This window comes from Planococcus citri, chromosome 2 (genome assembly GCF_950023065.1).
Source record: "Planococcus citri chromosome 2, ihPlaCitr1.1, whole genome shotgun sequence".
Lineage (NCBI taxonomy): Eukaryota > Metazoa > Arthropoda > Insecta > Hemiptera > Pseudococcidae > Planococcus > Planococcus citri.
Genome location: NC_088678.1, coordinates 9139695 through 9154490, shown reverse-complemented (window position 1 = coordinate 9154490; position 14796 = coordinate 9139695). Strand labels below are relative to the sequence as shown.

General features: G+C 35.0%; 1 long non-coding RNA gene across 1 annotated transcript; it reads right to left on the bottom strand.

Annotated features, from left to right (window-relative positions):
• Positions 1 to 3317: 3317 nt before the first annotated feature.
• On the bottom strand, positions 3318 to 12310 carry LOC135834539 (uncharacterized). The gene is made up of 3 exons (XR_010556689.1): positions 12001 to 12310; positions 11387 to 11821; positions 3318 to 3536 (listed from the first exon to the last, which is right to left on the bottom strand). It is a non-coding gene; the product is annotated as an uncharacterized LOC135834539 (long non-coding RNA).
• Between the last annotated feature and the right edge of the window lie 2486 nt (positions 12311 to 14796).

Genomic DNA, 14796 nt, shown 5'->3' with positions numbered 1-14796 from the left:
GATTAAATGGACATCTATGGACCTTAGCCGATGCTGATTGGCCATTGGTTTTCAAAATGAAGCTGTATTTTCGAAATGCGCCATTTATCATACTGGAATTTAGACTTACAGAAAAGTCAAAAAAACATGTTTTTCCGTTGTTGATTTCTCAATTTCAACCAAAATTCAATAAATGGGACACCAAAATGACCGGAATTTAGTTGCGGATCTCCTCCCGTTGACAGAATTTTGCTATCTCATTTTGCTCTCGCAAAATTCGCAAAAGAATCTTGAAAAATGAGATTTTAAAAATGCACAAAAAACGACGTTTTTCAAGCTACTTCTGCTCGTGGAAGGAAAACGCGAATACCAATCGTTTCGCTCTAACCGCCATTCGATTCCTCATAAAATTTACCTTCAGAATCAATTCCTGAAAAAATATATTGCGATAATTTGCGAGGTTTTAATAATTTCTTTATTCACAAAATCGCTCATGCAGCAAAAATCGCATATAAGGCGATCTTGAGAAAAAAGAAATTATTAAAACCTCGCAAATTATCGCAGTACATTTTTTCAGGAGTTGATTCTGAAGGTAAATTTTATGAGGAATCGAATGGCGGTTAGAGCGAAACGATTGGTATTCGCGTTTTCCTTCCACGAGCAGAAGTAGCTTGAAAAACGTCGTTTTTTGTGCATTTTTAAAATCTCATTTTTCAAGATTCTTTTGCGAATTTTGCGAGAGCAAAATGAGATAGCAAAATTCTGTCAACGGGAGGAGATCCGCAACTAAATTCCGGTCATTTTGGTGTCCCATTTATTGAATTTTGGTTGAAATTGAGAAATCAACAACGGAAAAACATGTTTTTTTGACTTTTCTGTAAGTCTAAATTCCAGTATGATAAATGGCGCATTTCGAAAATACAGCTTCATTTTGAAAACCAATGGCCAATCAGCATCGGCTAAGGTCCATAGATGTCCATTTAATCGGAATCCATGTTTAATTGCTTCCAGATTTAGAAATTTATAATTATTTATTACTGAAAAACTGATTTTTTCCTAATTGGTGAAATTTCATTTTACAACTCGAAAAATTTTTTTAAAAGTAAATGAATGCTTCCAAACCAAGAAAAAGTGTTCCTTGTGGTCAATGATATAGTATAAAAAATTCAAAATCAGTTTAATTCATTAAATAGTACGTATTTCCCCAAAAATCTCTTTATGCAGTAGCAAAAAATTGCGCTAGTCTAATAATTCGCACACCACTGTAATAATCCTGCAATTATAAACTCCTCCCCCTCCAGGGACGTAGCGAAGTGGTTTTGCTAGGGAGGGCAAAGATCCCAAGATTCCTAACCAATTTGACTGAAAATTCCCAACTTATTCGACTGAAAATTCACAAGTTGGATGAAAAAAGAGGGTATTTAAGTTACAAGTAGTGAGGTGATCGTATCACGACATTTTATAGCCAAAAAATTGTAACTTTTCCGACTATAATCAAAATTTTAACGTGCTGAACACTCTGGTATTAAACATTTTTGAGAAGCTAGTGGTTCATAGACTCGCTTCCACTCACTATAGAATGCATTATAAAATTTGTAGAATTCCTAAAATTGTATACCTAATGATAATTTTAAATAGGTACCTATTCATATCCATAAATAAATAAATTTTGCTCTTTAAAAAAAAAAAAAAAAAAAAAAAAACTGTATCAAAAGTTGATGAAAGAGGTAAAAATCGGGGTAGGTTCCTAATTTGACTGGCTAAATCAAAATATTATGGCATGGAAAAAAATGTAGTACTGAAAATTGGTTTACATAAAGGTGGAGAATTCGAGAGATATTTGAAAACAAAAGTATTGGTACTCTTTTGTAAGTGAAAATGAGGTGGGGAAGGATTTACATTTCAAAACTCCTTGAAAGGCACTTCTGGTGCACCCTGCAGGGACATACCAAATTTCAGCCTACTATATTAGGTCGATTTGAGGAGGCTCCAGTCATGACACAAAATCAAAAATCATAAAAAAAAGGCGCGAAATCGATCAATTTTTTAATTTATGAATCAATTCATTCGCGAATGAGTCACTTATACGAATCAATTCGTTTGCGAATGATTCACTAAAAATTATTCAATTCGTTCGTGAATGATTCATCAAAATTGAGTAAATGAATCGATTCGTTCGCGAGTGAATCACTTATACGAATCAATTCGTTCGCAAATGATTCAACAAAAATCGAGTAAATGCTAAATGAATCGATTCGTTCTCGAACGAGTTACTTACACGAATCAATTCGTTCGCGAATGATTCACTAAAAATTATTCAATTCGTTCGCGAATGATTCATCAAAAATCGAGTGGATGAATCGATTCGTTCGCGAACAATTCACTAAAAATTATTCAATTCGTTCGCGAACGAGTCACTTACACGAATCAATTCGTTCGCGAACGAGTCACTTACACGAATCAATTCGTTCGCGAATGATTCATCGAAAATCGAGTGGATGAATCTATTCGTTCGCGAACGAGTCACTTATACGAATCAATTCGTTCGCGAACGATTCACTTGTACAAATCAATTCGTTCGCGAACGATTCACTTGTACAAATCAATTCGTTCGCAAATGATTCATTAATAATTGAAATTATTCAATTCGTTCGCGAATGATTCATCAAAAATCGAGTGAATGAATTGATTTGTTCGCGAGCGAGTCACTTATACGAATCGATTAGTTCGCGAGCGAGTCACCTACACGAATCAATTCGTTCGCGAACGATTCACTTATACAAATCAATTCGTTCGCGAACGATTCACTTGTACAAATCAATTCGTTCGCAAATGATTCATTAAAAATTGAAATTATTCAATTCGTTTGCGAATGATTCATCAAAAATCGAGTGAATGAATCGATTCGTTCGCGAGCGAGTCACTTATACGAATCGATTCGTTCGCGAGCGAGTCACCTATACACGAATCAATTCGTTCGCGAACGATTCACTTATACAAATCAATTCGTTCGCAAATGATTCATCAAAAATTATTCAATTCGTTCGCGAATGATTCATCAGAAATTGACCAAATGAATCGATTCGTTCGCGAACGAGCTACTTATACGAATCAATTCGTTCGCGAATGATTCGTCAAAAATTGCAAATTGAGTAAATGAATCAATTCGTTCGTGAATGATTCAGTAACTATTGATTAACTCGTTCGCGAATGATTCACCTAGAAATCTAAGAAATCAATCAATTCATTTAATCACCAATCGTTCGTAAATGATTCGATTCGATTATAAACAGATCAATTATTTCTGTACAAAATATGTTTCAAAAAAAGTGAATCAATTCGTTCGTAAAAGATTTTTATTTGAAGAAAAGTCGGTCTTCTCACGCTAAATGCGTGAGTGTTTTTTTACAGTTAAGTATTTTGTTGAATTTTTCGAAATTTTATAATGCTCTCCTCCAAGGTTCATTTTGTACCTCTATTCACACTTACAGCTTTTCAATAAAATGCTTTCCTATCGGTTCCTCGAACATTCTTGATCCTCTTTCATGGAAACCACACTGAAAAAAGAAAGGAAATGTTAAAGTCTATAATTTTTTTTTTTAATTTTTCATTCATGGTATCAGATTTGATGCTGATACTGTTCAGATCCAATTTAAGCAAAAGCAAGCAAATACCTAAATATCTTCACAATTTTAAAAAATATAAAGAAATTATTCGCCAATTTGGTTTTGTAAGTCCAAAGTCCAATCTGTGATGAGCCCTGTGCCACTGTGCCAGTTTCTTTTTTCAAACGCAATTGAGATGAGCCAAGCTATGACTCAACGTACTCAACCAATTTCAGCCATTTCCTCAAGAGTGTGAGAGATATGGCGTTGAATGATCTAATTCCTAGGCTTGTGAAACAATGACAGCGAGAAAAAAACTGTGTATAACAACGACACTTCAATTAAATAAATAATCATCGTGTACAGAAGTGACAGCTTGAGCTGTATAGTGAAAACAAACATATAAAATATATGTATGTTTGTTAACAAGCAGTACCTACTCTCGTCGTCAGCCGCATAATTACCATCGTGATAACTTGACCAAGTTTGGTGGACTTGCATTATTTGTAGGTACGCAATAGGTAGGTATTTTTAGGAAGCTAGGTGCGCTCCGCTATTTACTCAAAAACCGGTAAAAGAGATTCTTTTTCCTTTATTTACATTGGACGAAATGTCGAAACGTTTATTAAAATATGTCCTCGAGATAAGAGTGACAGACGTTGAAATTTGAAGTACGTTTACGCAGTAACGGTAGCATTAATGTAACACGTTGTTTAGGTGAAATAAAGTGGAAGGTTGGAAACATAGCAGACAGAATAATACTGATAATGGTTGACTATTGTATAGACTCATCAGCAATCAATCAACGTCCATGACTCAGCAAACAAAAAGGTCTACCGCCATATTTCATCTGTTGTCTTGGTCCTACCTTTCCTCCGCACTTTATACGAAATTAATCTTCTGACATAACCGCCTAATCATCTTATCAGTTTAAGTTTCCAGTATAGAATATTATAAAGACTATGAACTTCCATCTTATACCTATATATATATTTCCCATCTCGACATTTTCTTTCATTTTTTTTTCTTTTTCTTTTTTTTCCCTTCAAAACGTACCAACGTGAAACTTTTCAAAGATGATTTATTGAGACAGCTTTTGACGTTGTCGGCGGCGTCGTGAAAACGTTATAGTAGGCACAGGTCTCCTTGACTCTCCCCTAATTACCGCCAGTTACCGTATTACCTTTTTAAAAATAAGCTATCAAGTCAGTATTTTGCACGTATCAAATGATGCTATTCAATAAGCTCGAATATTATGCTTCGGGATCTTTTTTTTTTTTTATTATTATTTCGTTTCACAGGGTAATTTGTTATGGTATCAGCCGTCTTGGTGTCTTCGGTGCTTCTGTGTACCGAACTGGGTTGGTGAAGGTATCTTTACATCCTTTAATATCTGACAGTATCTTATTATGGAGTAAATGGATGCAGCTTTGAATCATATAACTTGATGATATTTTTTTAAGGAAGGTAAGGGATTAAAATGATTCCTTCTCCTTCATAATTAAATATCAACCCTTTTTCTTTTAAAATTTTAAATGGAGTGCAGAAAAAAGCGAAACTTTTCGCTTAAATTACAGATGATAGAATCATTGCCAGTATAGATTGAGGATGTTGGAAAGTGAAGTTGTCAAAAACTGTCTCAAACATTTCATTAAAGCTCGCAACTCAAGATCATCCCTCGATTGTCCAAGTATTCTGATCTAAAAATGGAAAATTTTCAAAAACTTTAAAGGTGCTTCAATTTTTTTATTTTTCTCAACAAGGTGGGAGTCTTCAACAAAGAAGTTTTTGATTAAATACCTACCTATACTGCCATGACATTTAATTTAATTGAAAAAGGATCCAATTTTAAGTATTTGAGATAAGTACCTACTAAAGGAGATTTTTTAAAGTTTTTTTTTGGAAGAAATTTGACTGAAAATGAAAAATTTTCAAAATTTGTTTGAAGACCATTATTTTTCATGCACTTTTTTCCAATTTTGGAAAACTTTGCCCCATTGCACGGAAAATTTCATTTTTATAATTTTTTTTACAATTTTGTGGACTATAGATCGAAGTTAATTTTACAATTTTTGTGAGTGTGAGTGTGTTTTTTTTTCGTTTTCCGCAATTTTGAAGAGATTTGTATAAAAGACCCAATTTTGTTTAGGAGACCGAGAGAACTTCTTTTGGAAAAGGATAAGTGAGGAATCTGATCATAAATGGAAAACTTTCAAAAAGTGTTCACTGACTTGAACATTTTAATCTTGGGTCATTCCATGTCAACTCAACCAACGTTTTTGGGTCGTGTCCTTCGATTTTGCTCAATTTTTTTTTACAATATCTACCCACCCAGTAAGTAAGAAAGCCGCAATCAGTTTGGTCTCAGCCCCCTCAGGGGGCGGGAGGGGGGGGCTTCCATCATTTTCACATTGTCTCGAGGTACTCAACTTCAGCAGCCCATTCCTCCAAAACTATGATACTTTGATCAAAACTGATTTCACAGTTCGAAAGGGCATTGAATTTTGAACTTTTCAAGTATTTTGAAATTATCAAAAGTTGAAAGTTGAACTTTCAATTTGAAAGTTGAACTTTCAATTTGAAAGTTCAAATTTCAAAATGGCGCTGTAAGTGGGAGCTACCATTTAAAATTTTGAAAAAATTCCCATAGATATACAATTTGATACTTTTTCGAAATATTTAGGTTTCGAGTTGGGACTCTTTGACGGAGGGGGAACACCCCTACCCCCAATTTTGGGCAAAATTTTCGAAATGAGATCTGGGGCATGTGATACATCGAATCCCATGTTTTTGATGACGCTGAACACGAATATGACGTCAGATTTTTGATTGGGCCCCATCCGCGGCCCCCAGCACCTCCCCAAAGGGGGTAAAAGTTCAAAAAAGTGTTTTGTTCGTGTGACACATGGAATAGTATGTTTTTGGTGACGCTGAACACGAATATGACGTCAGATTTGTGATTGGACCCCATCCACGACCCCCAGCACCTCCCCAAAGGGGATGACCCCCCAAAAAAATGGTCAAATTCGTGTGACACATGAAATAGTATGTTTTCGATATCGCTGAACACGAATATTGCCTTAGTTTTTCGATTCAACTGCACCCATGGCCCCCAGAACCTCCACCAATAGGTAAAAGTCAAAAAAAATTGTTGGGAGCCGTGGATGGGATCCAATCACAAATCTGACGTCATATTCGTGTTCAGCGTCACCAAAAACATACTATATTCCATGTCTCACACGAACAAAACGCTTTTTTGAACTTTTACCCCCTTTGGGGAGGCGCTGGGGGCCGCGGATGGGGTCCAATCAAAAATCTGACGTCATATTCCTGTTCAGCGTCATCAAAAACATGGGATTCAATGTATCACATGCCCCAGATCTCATTTCGAAAATTTCGCCCAAAATTGGGGGTGGGGGTGTTCCCCCTCCGTCAAAGAGTCCCAACTCGAAACCTAAATATTTCGAAAAAGTATCAAATTGTATATCTATGGGAATTTTTTCAAAATTTTAAATGGTAGCTCCCACTTACAGCGCCATTTTGAAATTTGAACTTTCAAATTGAAAGTTCAACTTTCAACTTTTGAAAATTTCAAAATACTTTAAAAGTCCAAAATTCAATGCCCTTTCGAACTGTGAAATCAGTTTTGATCAAAGTATCATAGTTTTGGAGGAATGGGCTGCTGAAGTTGAGTACCTCGAGACAATGTGAAAATAATGGAAGCCCCCCCCCACCCGCCTCCTGAGGGGGCTGAGACCAAACTGATTTGCGGCTTTCTTACTTACTGGGTGGGTAGATATTGTAAAAAAAATTTGAGCGAAATCGAAAGACATGACTTTCAAAATCGCCTTTTTTTGGTTGAGTTGACATGGAATGACCCTCTTGATTTTCTCATTTTTCTTCAATGGGAGAGAAACATTCATTCAAGGAGAGGGAAATCAACGTGTTTATATAGGATTAGGGACCGAAACAATTTTTTCTTGAAGAGAGTGTTATTTACTGATTGAGTTTTTGGTTTTTTTTTTCATTTTTGGGGTTGGGAGAGGAGGCTCCATTCAAAGAGATCATTCTTGGGGGGGGGGCTATAGAAATTATTTTTAAAATGGAATTATTCAGCAGGAATCTGACCAACATTTTTTACAAACTACAATTTTTTATTCGAGTCTCCATTTTTTTGGGGGGGGGGACTTGAGGAATTTATTTTCCAACCAGAAAATTTACCAACGCAACAAATTTTTGCAGCCCAAAATTTTTTCAAAACAGAGGCTTTGATGATTTTAAAGAGTCAAAGCTAGAGGTCATCTTCATAATAGAAATATTTTCAGAATTCGTGGGCTGGATAAGACACCAAAAATGAATGGATTTTTGGGCTTAGTTTAGTGCCTTCAAAAACCGATAGTTGGGTACTTTATTGACACATTACACATGATTTTAAATTTTTTGATATTTTGACCACGTTTTAGAGAGCTTGAGAAGAGGGGTTGTGCGGAAGGGTTGGATCGCAAAAATAAACGAAGATAGCATTTTTTGAGATTGAAATATAATTTTTGATAATGATGAATTCTGATCAAAATTGAAGGCCTCTTCCTTCTTCTGTCTCTGAGAGTTGACCTTTGAGATTATTTTTAGAAAACGGGGTTGCTGAAAATGGACTTAAAAAATAAGGACATTATTTGTAATTATGCAAATTTTCAATTTTCAAAGTAGGTGAACATTTCCAACTTGATTTGTATAATGTTTTCCTTCAAAGTTCAATTTTCAGTTTTATAGACTTGAATCACGAATTTGGAACCGTCATAGTTCGGCATATGACAATAGGAGTAATTGCACACCCCCCCCCCCCCGACGATCCCCCGGGACAAATTTTTTCTTAAAAGGGGACATCCTAAGGAACATTTTAAAGCAAACGCTAAAGTGGGTTAATCGATTTTTGGTGAATTTTTAAAAATCGAATTTAGGCAAAAAAGGAGGGGAAAAAATCAAAATTTTACCAAATTGACCAAGAAAGCTGAAATTTGTGATATACCCTATTTTCGACATGCCAAATCGATTGGAAACTGTTTCAACCCGTTTTGAGCAGTTCTGGAGCCTCCAGCAGATTTTTGAATCTCGAAATTCCTACAAAATTCCATCAAATTGGAGTTGTAAACCTAAAATGTATTCTAAAAACTAATTTCAATACGCTACGAAGTACTGCAGGTGAATTTCAAGTCGTTTTGGATCCTCCAGCGACTTTTGAAAATTCCTGAAGACTCCAGCAGATTTTTGAAACTTTAAATTTTCACAAAATTTCATCAAAATGGAGATGGAAAGCTGAAATTTACGCTACACTCCAATTTTAACACCCTCTGAAGACGACTTCAGGTGGGTTCAAGTGATTTTAGGGCCTCCAGCGACTTTTTTGAAAATTACTGGAGCCTCCAGTAGATTTTTGAAACTTGAAATTTCCTCAACATTAATTTATCAAATGGAGTTGGCAAGCTGAAATTTACTTTGCAGACTACATGGTGGTTTCAAATGGTTTTGAAGCTTCCAGCTACTTTTAGGAAATTTCAATTTTCCAAAAAAAAAAAACGTCATACAACCTTTCAAAAAGTTGATTGTCGAGGCTCCAAAACGACTTGAAATTCACCAGCAGTCAACTTCGTAGCGTATTGAAATTAGTTTGCAGAATGAATTTTGACTCTCCATCTTAGTTTGATGAAATTTTGGGGAGATTTCAAGTTTCAAAAATCTGCTGGAGGCTCCAGTAATTTTCAAAAAAGTCGTTGGATGCTCTAAAATGACTTGAAATCCACCAGAAGTCGTTTTCAGAGGGTGTTAAAATTGGAGTGTAGAGTAAATATCAGCTTTCCATCTCCATTTGATGAAATTTTGTAAAAATTTAAAGCTTCAAAAATCTGCTGGAGGCTTCAGGAATTTTCAAAAAGTCGGTGGAGGATCCAAAACGACTTAAAATTTACCTGCAGTACTTCGTAGCGTATTGAAATTAGTTTTTGGAAAACATTTTATGTTTACAACTCCAATTTGATGGAATTTTGTGGGAATTTCGAGTTTCAAAAATCTACTGCAGGCTCCAGAACTGCTCCAAACGGGTTGAAACCATTTCCAATCAATTTGGCATGTCAAAAACAGGGTATATCCCAAATTTCAGCTTTCTTGGTCAATTTGGTAAAATTTTGGTTTTTTCCCTCATTTTTGGCCTAAATTCGATTTTCAAAATTCACCAAAAATCGAAAAACGCACTTCAGCACTTGAAATTTTGACAGGTAATAAATTTTTGCATGATGTTTCGATCTACCTTTGTAAAGTTTGAAAAAGTTCGTGCAAGTTCTATGTTAAAACGCAAAATCTGCGATTTGGGCTGACCTGTTGATCAAAATGACCGCCATTTTGTAAGTAAGGCCAACTTTTTTTTGACAAGTTTGCTTTAAAATGTTCCTTAGGATGTCCCCTTTAAGAAAAAAGTTGTCCTGGAGGATCGGCGAGGGGGTGCAATTACTCCTATTGTCATATGCCAGACTATCAAGAGAATTAATTCAAGTTCAGACTCGAAGTGTGTTGTGTACGCAGATTTTATTAATAGGTGAACAGGATGAAGGAGAGTCCAGTTCATTTCAATTTTTATGAGTTTTCACTTAAAAATCTCCAAAAATCGTGAATTAAATTCCCCAAGAATACTCAAAATTGTCAATTTGGTTTTGAGCTTCATCACGACAACTTCAATATATTGAGGACTTATGAAATAAAAACATGAAAAGTCTCTTTTTCAGAGCATCAAACCAACCCTTCAAATTTTTCTCAACGCCAGAAAGTGATACATCAAAAATAATTTCAATTTTTGAAACCTCCCAGCCAAATCCTGATATTAATCATCTTGTAAATCAGCATAGATACATGTATCTATCAGATTATAGGTGTCAATTTTACTTTCAGGGTGATTGAACCAGCCTGGCTTCTCCATTGTGTCTTTCATATATTCGTGGTCTTTGGGTCTTGAGCTTAGATTAAGACATGTGTCTTGTAGCCAATAGGGCGTATTTTATGTTCAAAAAGGATAAATGGGTTTGATATATCTATACTTTTGAATGAAGTCACCAACGTCGGTACATAGTTACCTACAGCTTCGAATAAGAATCAGACCAATTACACAGGGGTAAAATTTTCATCCAAGGTAGAGGTATCGAAAGACATCTGGTTAACTGGTTGAATAACATGAAAAAGAGAAATGATTGTCGTTTTGGAAATGTTCATCGAGGTGCTTTCAAATCTTAATGATTGATTTGATATTTGAACGACGCAGGAGTGCGGTTATCATTTGGGGTGGTCCTCGTCAATTTCATGATTGACTTTTTTCAAACGTTCTATATTACCTATAGAATCAATCATTGGTCTTAGGTGCCCTCACAGCTCAAGTACCTACTATCTCTTGGGTACCTACTGCAGAAAAAATATGTACCTATCTCTATGGATCGACCTTGTACAAGTCATCATTTTAATCTGACGATACCTTACGTAGGTACTTATACACATATAGGAGCAAGCATCAGCTAATCCTGTTAATGCCCTCTAATTTCAAGCTTGTTTTTACATGGCGCTGTCATATAGGCCCGAGCATATAATAAACATAAAGCACTATGATTATGAGTTTTTTAGGTCGTTGTCGAGGTTCTTTACACCGCTATCTAACGAAATTCGCTTTACGCTATTGTTTTGACGTATCTATACTGCAAGTAAAACTATTATCATAACGATTGTTGACGTCTATTGTTCATAGGACAGGATTATTGATTGATACGTACATGATTATGCGTTTTTTTCTCTCTCTGTCTCCCGACCGAGAAGTCACTCACACAGAGAGTGTATAGCTGCTTCTTTGGATACCGACGTCGACATAATAGCTGCCGACGGCCTGGCCCCGATATATATTATGATCTTCTATTGTGCCATCCAACTCCAAGCTTCTTTTAATCTCGCATTCACAATAGACGTCTTCGAAAAATGCATGTGCCATTATGTTGAATCTATAAATCATTTTATACTACTTACAATTTGACAACTTATTAAGTACGCAACGTCGTATACACTAAATGTTTTTTTTTTGCTCCTTCCTCTTCCTCGTCATCAACCTCGTCAACAACGCCGTTATTATATCCATTGCACGTATTCTGGCGAGATCTTTGCTTTGCTACTGCCATCCGAGACAACACATACATTCACTTGCACAGTGCACACTGCTGAGGAAAAAAAATTAATTATTATAGGCGTTGAATGACTGTCTCTTATATAGAGATCCATGCAGAGCGGCAAGCTGCGTCAGAAGGCTTTGAAAATAATGTTCACATCCTCTGCGATCTTCTTCATCTCTTACCTTACCAGTTCCACACACGATGGTTAAAATTGATAACATACGTACCCATATACATTATAATATGGTGAAATGCAATATACGGGCTATAAAACACACGACACGGTCGCATCAGGAGTTTGTTACACCTTTATTTTTTTACTCAGAATAATTACACGTGACTGTAAAACGAAAAAAAAAATTCCTCGTGTATTTAGCTCACATCCGAACTCTAAAAATTGGCTCGTAAATTCAATTTATCGAATTTTCAAATCATCGAGATTTTTTTAACGTTAGATTGCTATAATGAATTTAGAGTAGATAATAAATTACCTATACGTTTACATTTGATCAGATAAATTTTACTATATACTTATCGGTATGTGCACCACTGATGATGGCGTTTCGAGAATGAGAATGTTGCATGTAATAAATTCTCATTTTACGTTGAAAATTCGGGCGTTGTGCCGAGTTGCGAGTGCTGGGCCCAGCAAAAGTACCTACCTATCCTAAAGATGTATCAAAAATACTCGAGTACCAGCACGAAATTTTATCGGTATGTAAACATACTGGAGTTATTTTGATGGTTTAATGCCATCATCCGAACCGATGGGTTATTTATGGCAGAAAAGACATCTTTACTGTGAGTTTCTCACATTTTTACTCTAGGAGATATGCGGACGCCGGACTGGTAAATTTGTTGTACGAGTTTACGACTCGTCGTTTATTATCGGTCGAATATTTCGACAAATGTGTGGCTAATTTATCAAAATGAAAAATCTTACTTCGGTGGATTGCTGGTTGGAATTTTATGGAGAGGTTTATTTGGTAAATTTGTAGTACACATGCCTACTTATTTAAAGTTGAACGAGACTCGAATCATGCCAGAAGGTTGAGTGAAACTTATTTAAAGTTGAACGAGACTCGAATCATGCCAGAAGGTTGAGTGAAAAATTTTGAAATGCGCGAAGTGTAGAGCCCTCCATAAAGTTGAAAAAAAACGAGGGGATCGAAGTAATTTTTTTCGAAATTTTCCATTTTTGCGTCAGGATTCTCCCAATTAACTTCCATTTCAAAAAAAAAATCCTTTACTGGACCCTCAGCTATTTTGGACTTCCTTTTATGAAGATCTCTTTAGATAATATTATTTTTTAAATTAAAGATAAACTTATTAGGACGCGTAAAAAAATGTTGAAAATTTGTCATTTCTGGAGAAACAAAGCCTTTTTTTTTTTTTAAATCTTTCAACCCCCCCCCCCCCTCCTACTCCCAGCAAGATTGAGTCTATGTACAGAATTCTTCAAAATTGCACAGAAACGAAAAAAAAAACACATGCGAATACAAAAATTGAAAGTGAGCTTTTTTGTGTCTAGATGTTCTCAAAATTGTAAAAAAAAATGGTAAAAAAATTAAAAATAAAAGAATATTACAATTTTTGAAAAAATTTTCACATCTTTATCAGAATTACTTCATTAAGTAATCTTTTTGTTGAAAGAAAACTTTCCTCGGTCTCAAAAACAATGATAGTATAGGTACCTACAGCTGATTTTGTACCATCTCCGATCCGAAGTGTCCAGACCAAGCGTGAATGTTCCTTTTTCATCGAGCTTGGTTCGTACCATGCCTGGAGGGTCCGGCCAAAGTGTTCGACTTGGTACAAACTGTTTTCAGCAAAGTTGGAAATACATTTTTATAATGAATGAATTCAAATTACATGCCTTTATTCCATATTGGATGACAATGAATTTCCAAACGAATCATTTAGAAACGAAGTGATCAATTTTTTTAATCGTTCGTGAACGATTCACCAAAACTGAATCAAAATATCAAAAGAAACTTATCAATTCGTTCGCGAATGATTCACTAAAAAATGAATCAATTCGTTCGTAAACGATTCACCAAAACTGAATTTAAAATAACAAAGGAAACTTGATCAATTCGTTCGAGAATGATTAATTAAATACGAATCAATTCGTTCGCGAATGATTCAACTAAAAATGAATCAAATCGTTCGTGAACGATTCACCGAAACTGAATCAAAATATCAAAAGAAACTTGATCAATTCGTTCGCGAATTATTCACTAAAAAATGAATCAATTCGTTCGTGAACGATTCACCAAAACTGAATTTAAAATATCAAAAGAAACTTGATCAATTCGTTCAAGAATGATTAATTAAATACGAATGAATTCGTTCGCGAATGATTCACTAAAAAATGAATCAATTCGTTCGTGAACGATTCACCAAGACTGAATCAAAATATCAGAAGAAACTTGATCAATTCGTTTGCGAATGATCCATTAAATATGGATCAATTCGTTCGCGAATGATTCACTGAAAATGAACCAATTCGTTCGCGAACGAGATTCACCAAAAATGAACTAATTCGTTCGCGAATGATTCACTAAAAAATAAATAAATTCGTTCGCGAACGAGATTCACCAAAAATGAACTAATTCGTTCGCGAATGATTCACTAAAAAATAAATTAATTCGTTCGCGAACGAGATTCGCCAAAAAATGAACCAATTTTTTACATAAACAAATTCGTTTGAAAACAAATCAACTGATTAATAATATGAATGATTAGTTCAAACATAATATACCTACGTATGTATCTGGCTTGGAACCATAACCAGAAATTATAATATAACCACTATCAAAATTTGATTAACAAAGAAGTAACAAAAGTCTAAATTCAATTTAGAAACTAATAATTTCATCGTTGTCACTTTCTAAAAATTTAATTTAAAAAATGTTCCTAATTTTTAACCATCAATATTTTCCGCAACATTTTTTGAAAATTTTGTATGTATTTTTAGTGAGATTCTTTTTGAAAACCTCACCAATTCAAGAGAGAAAACT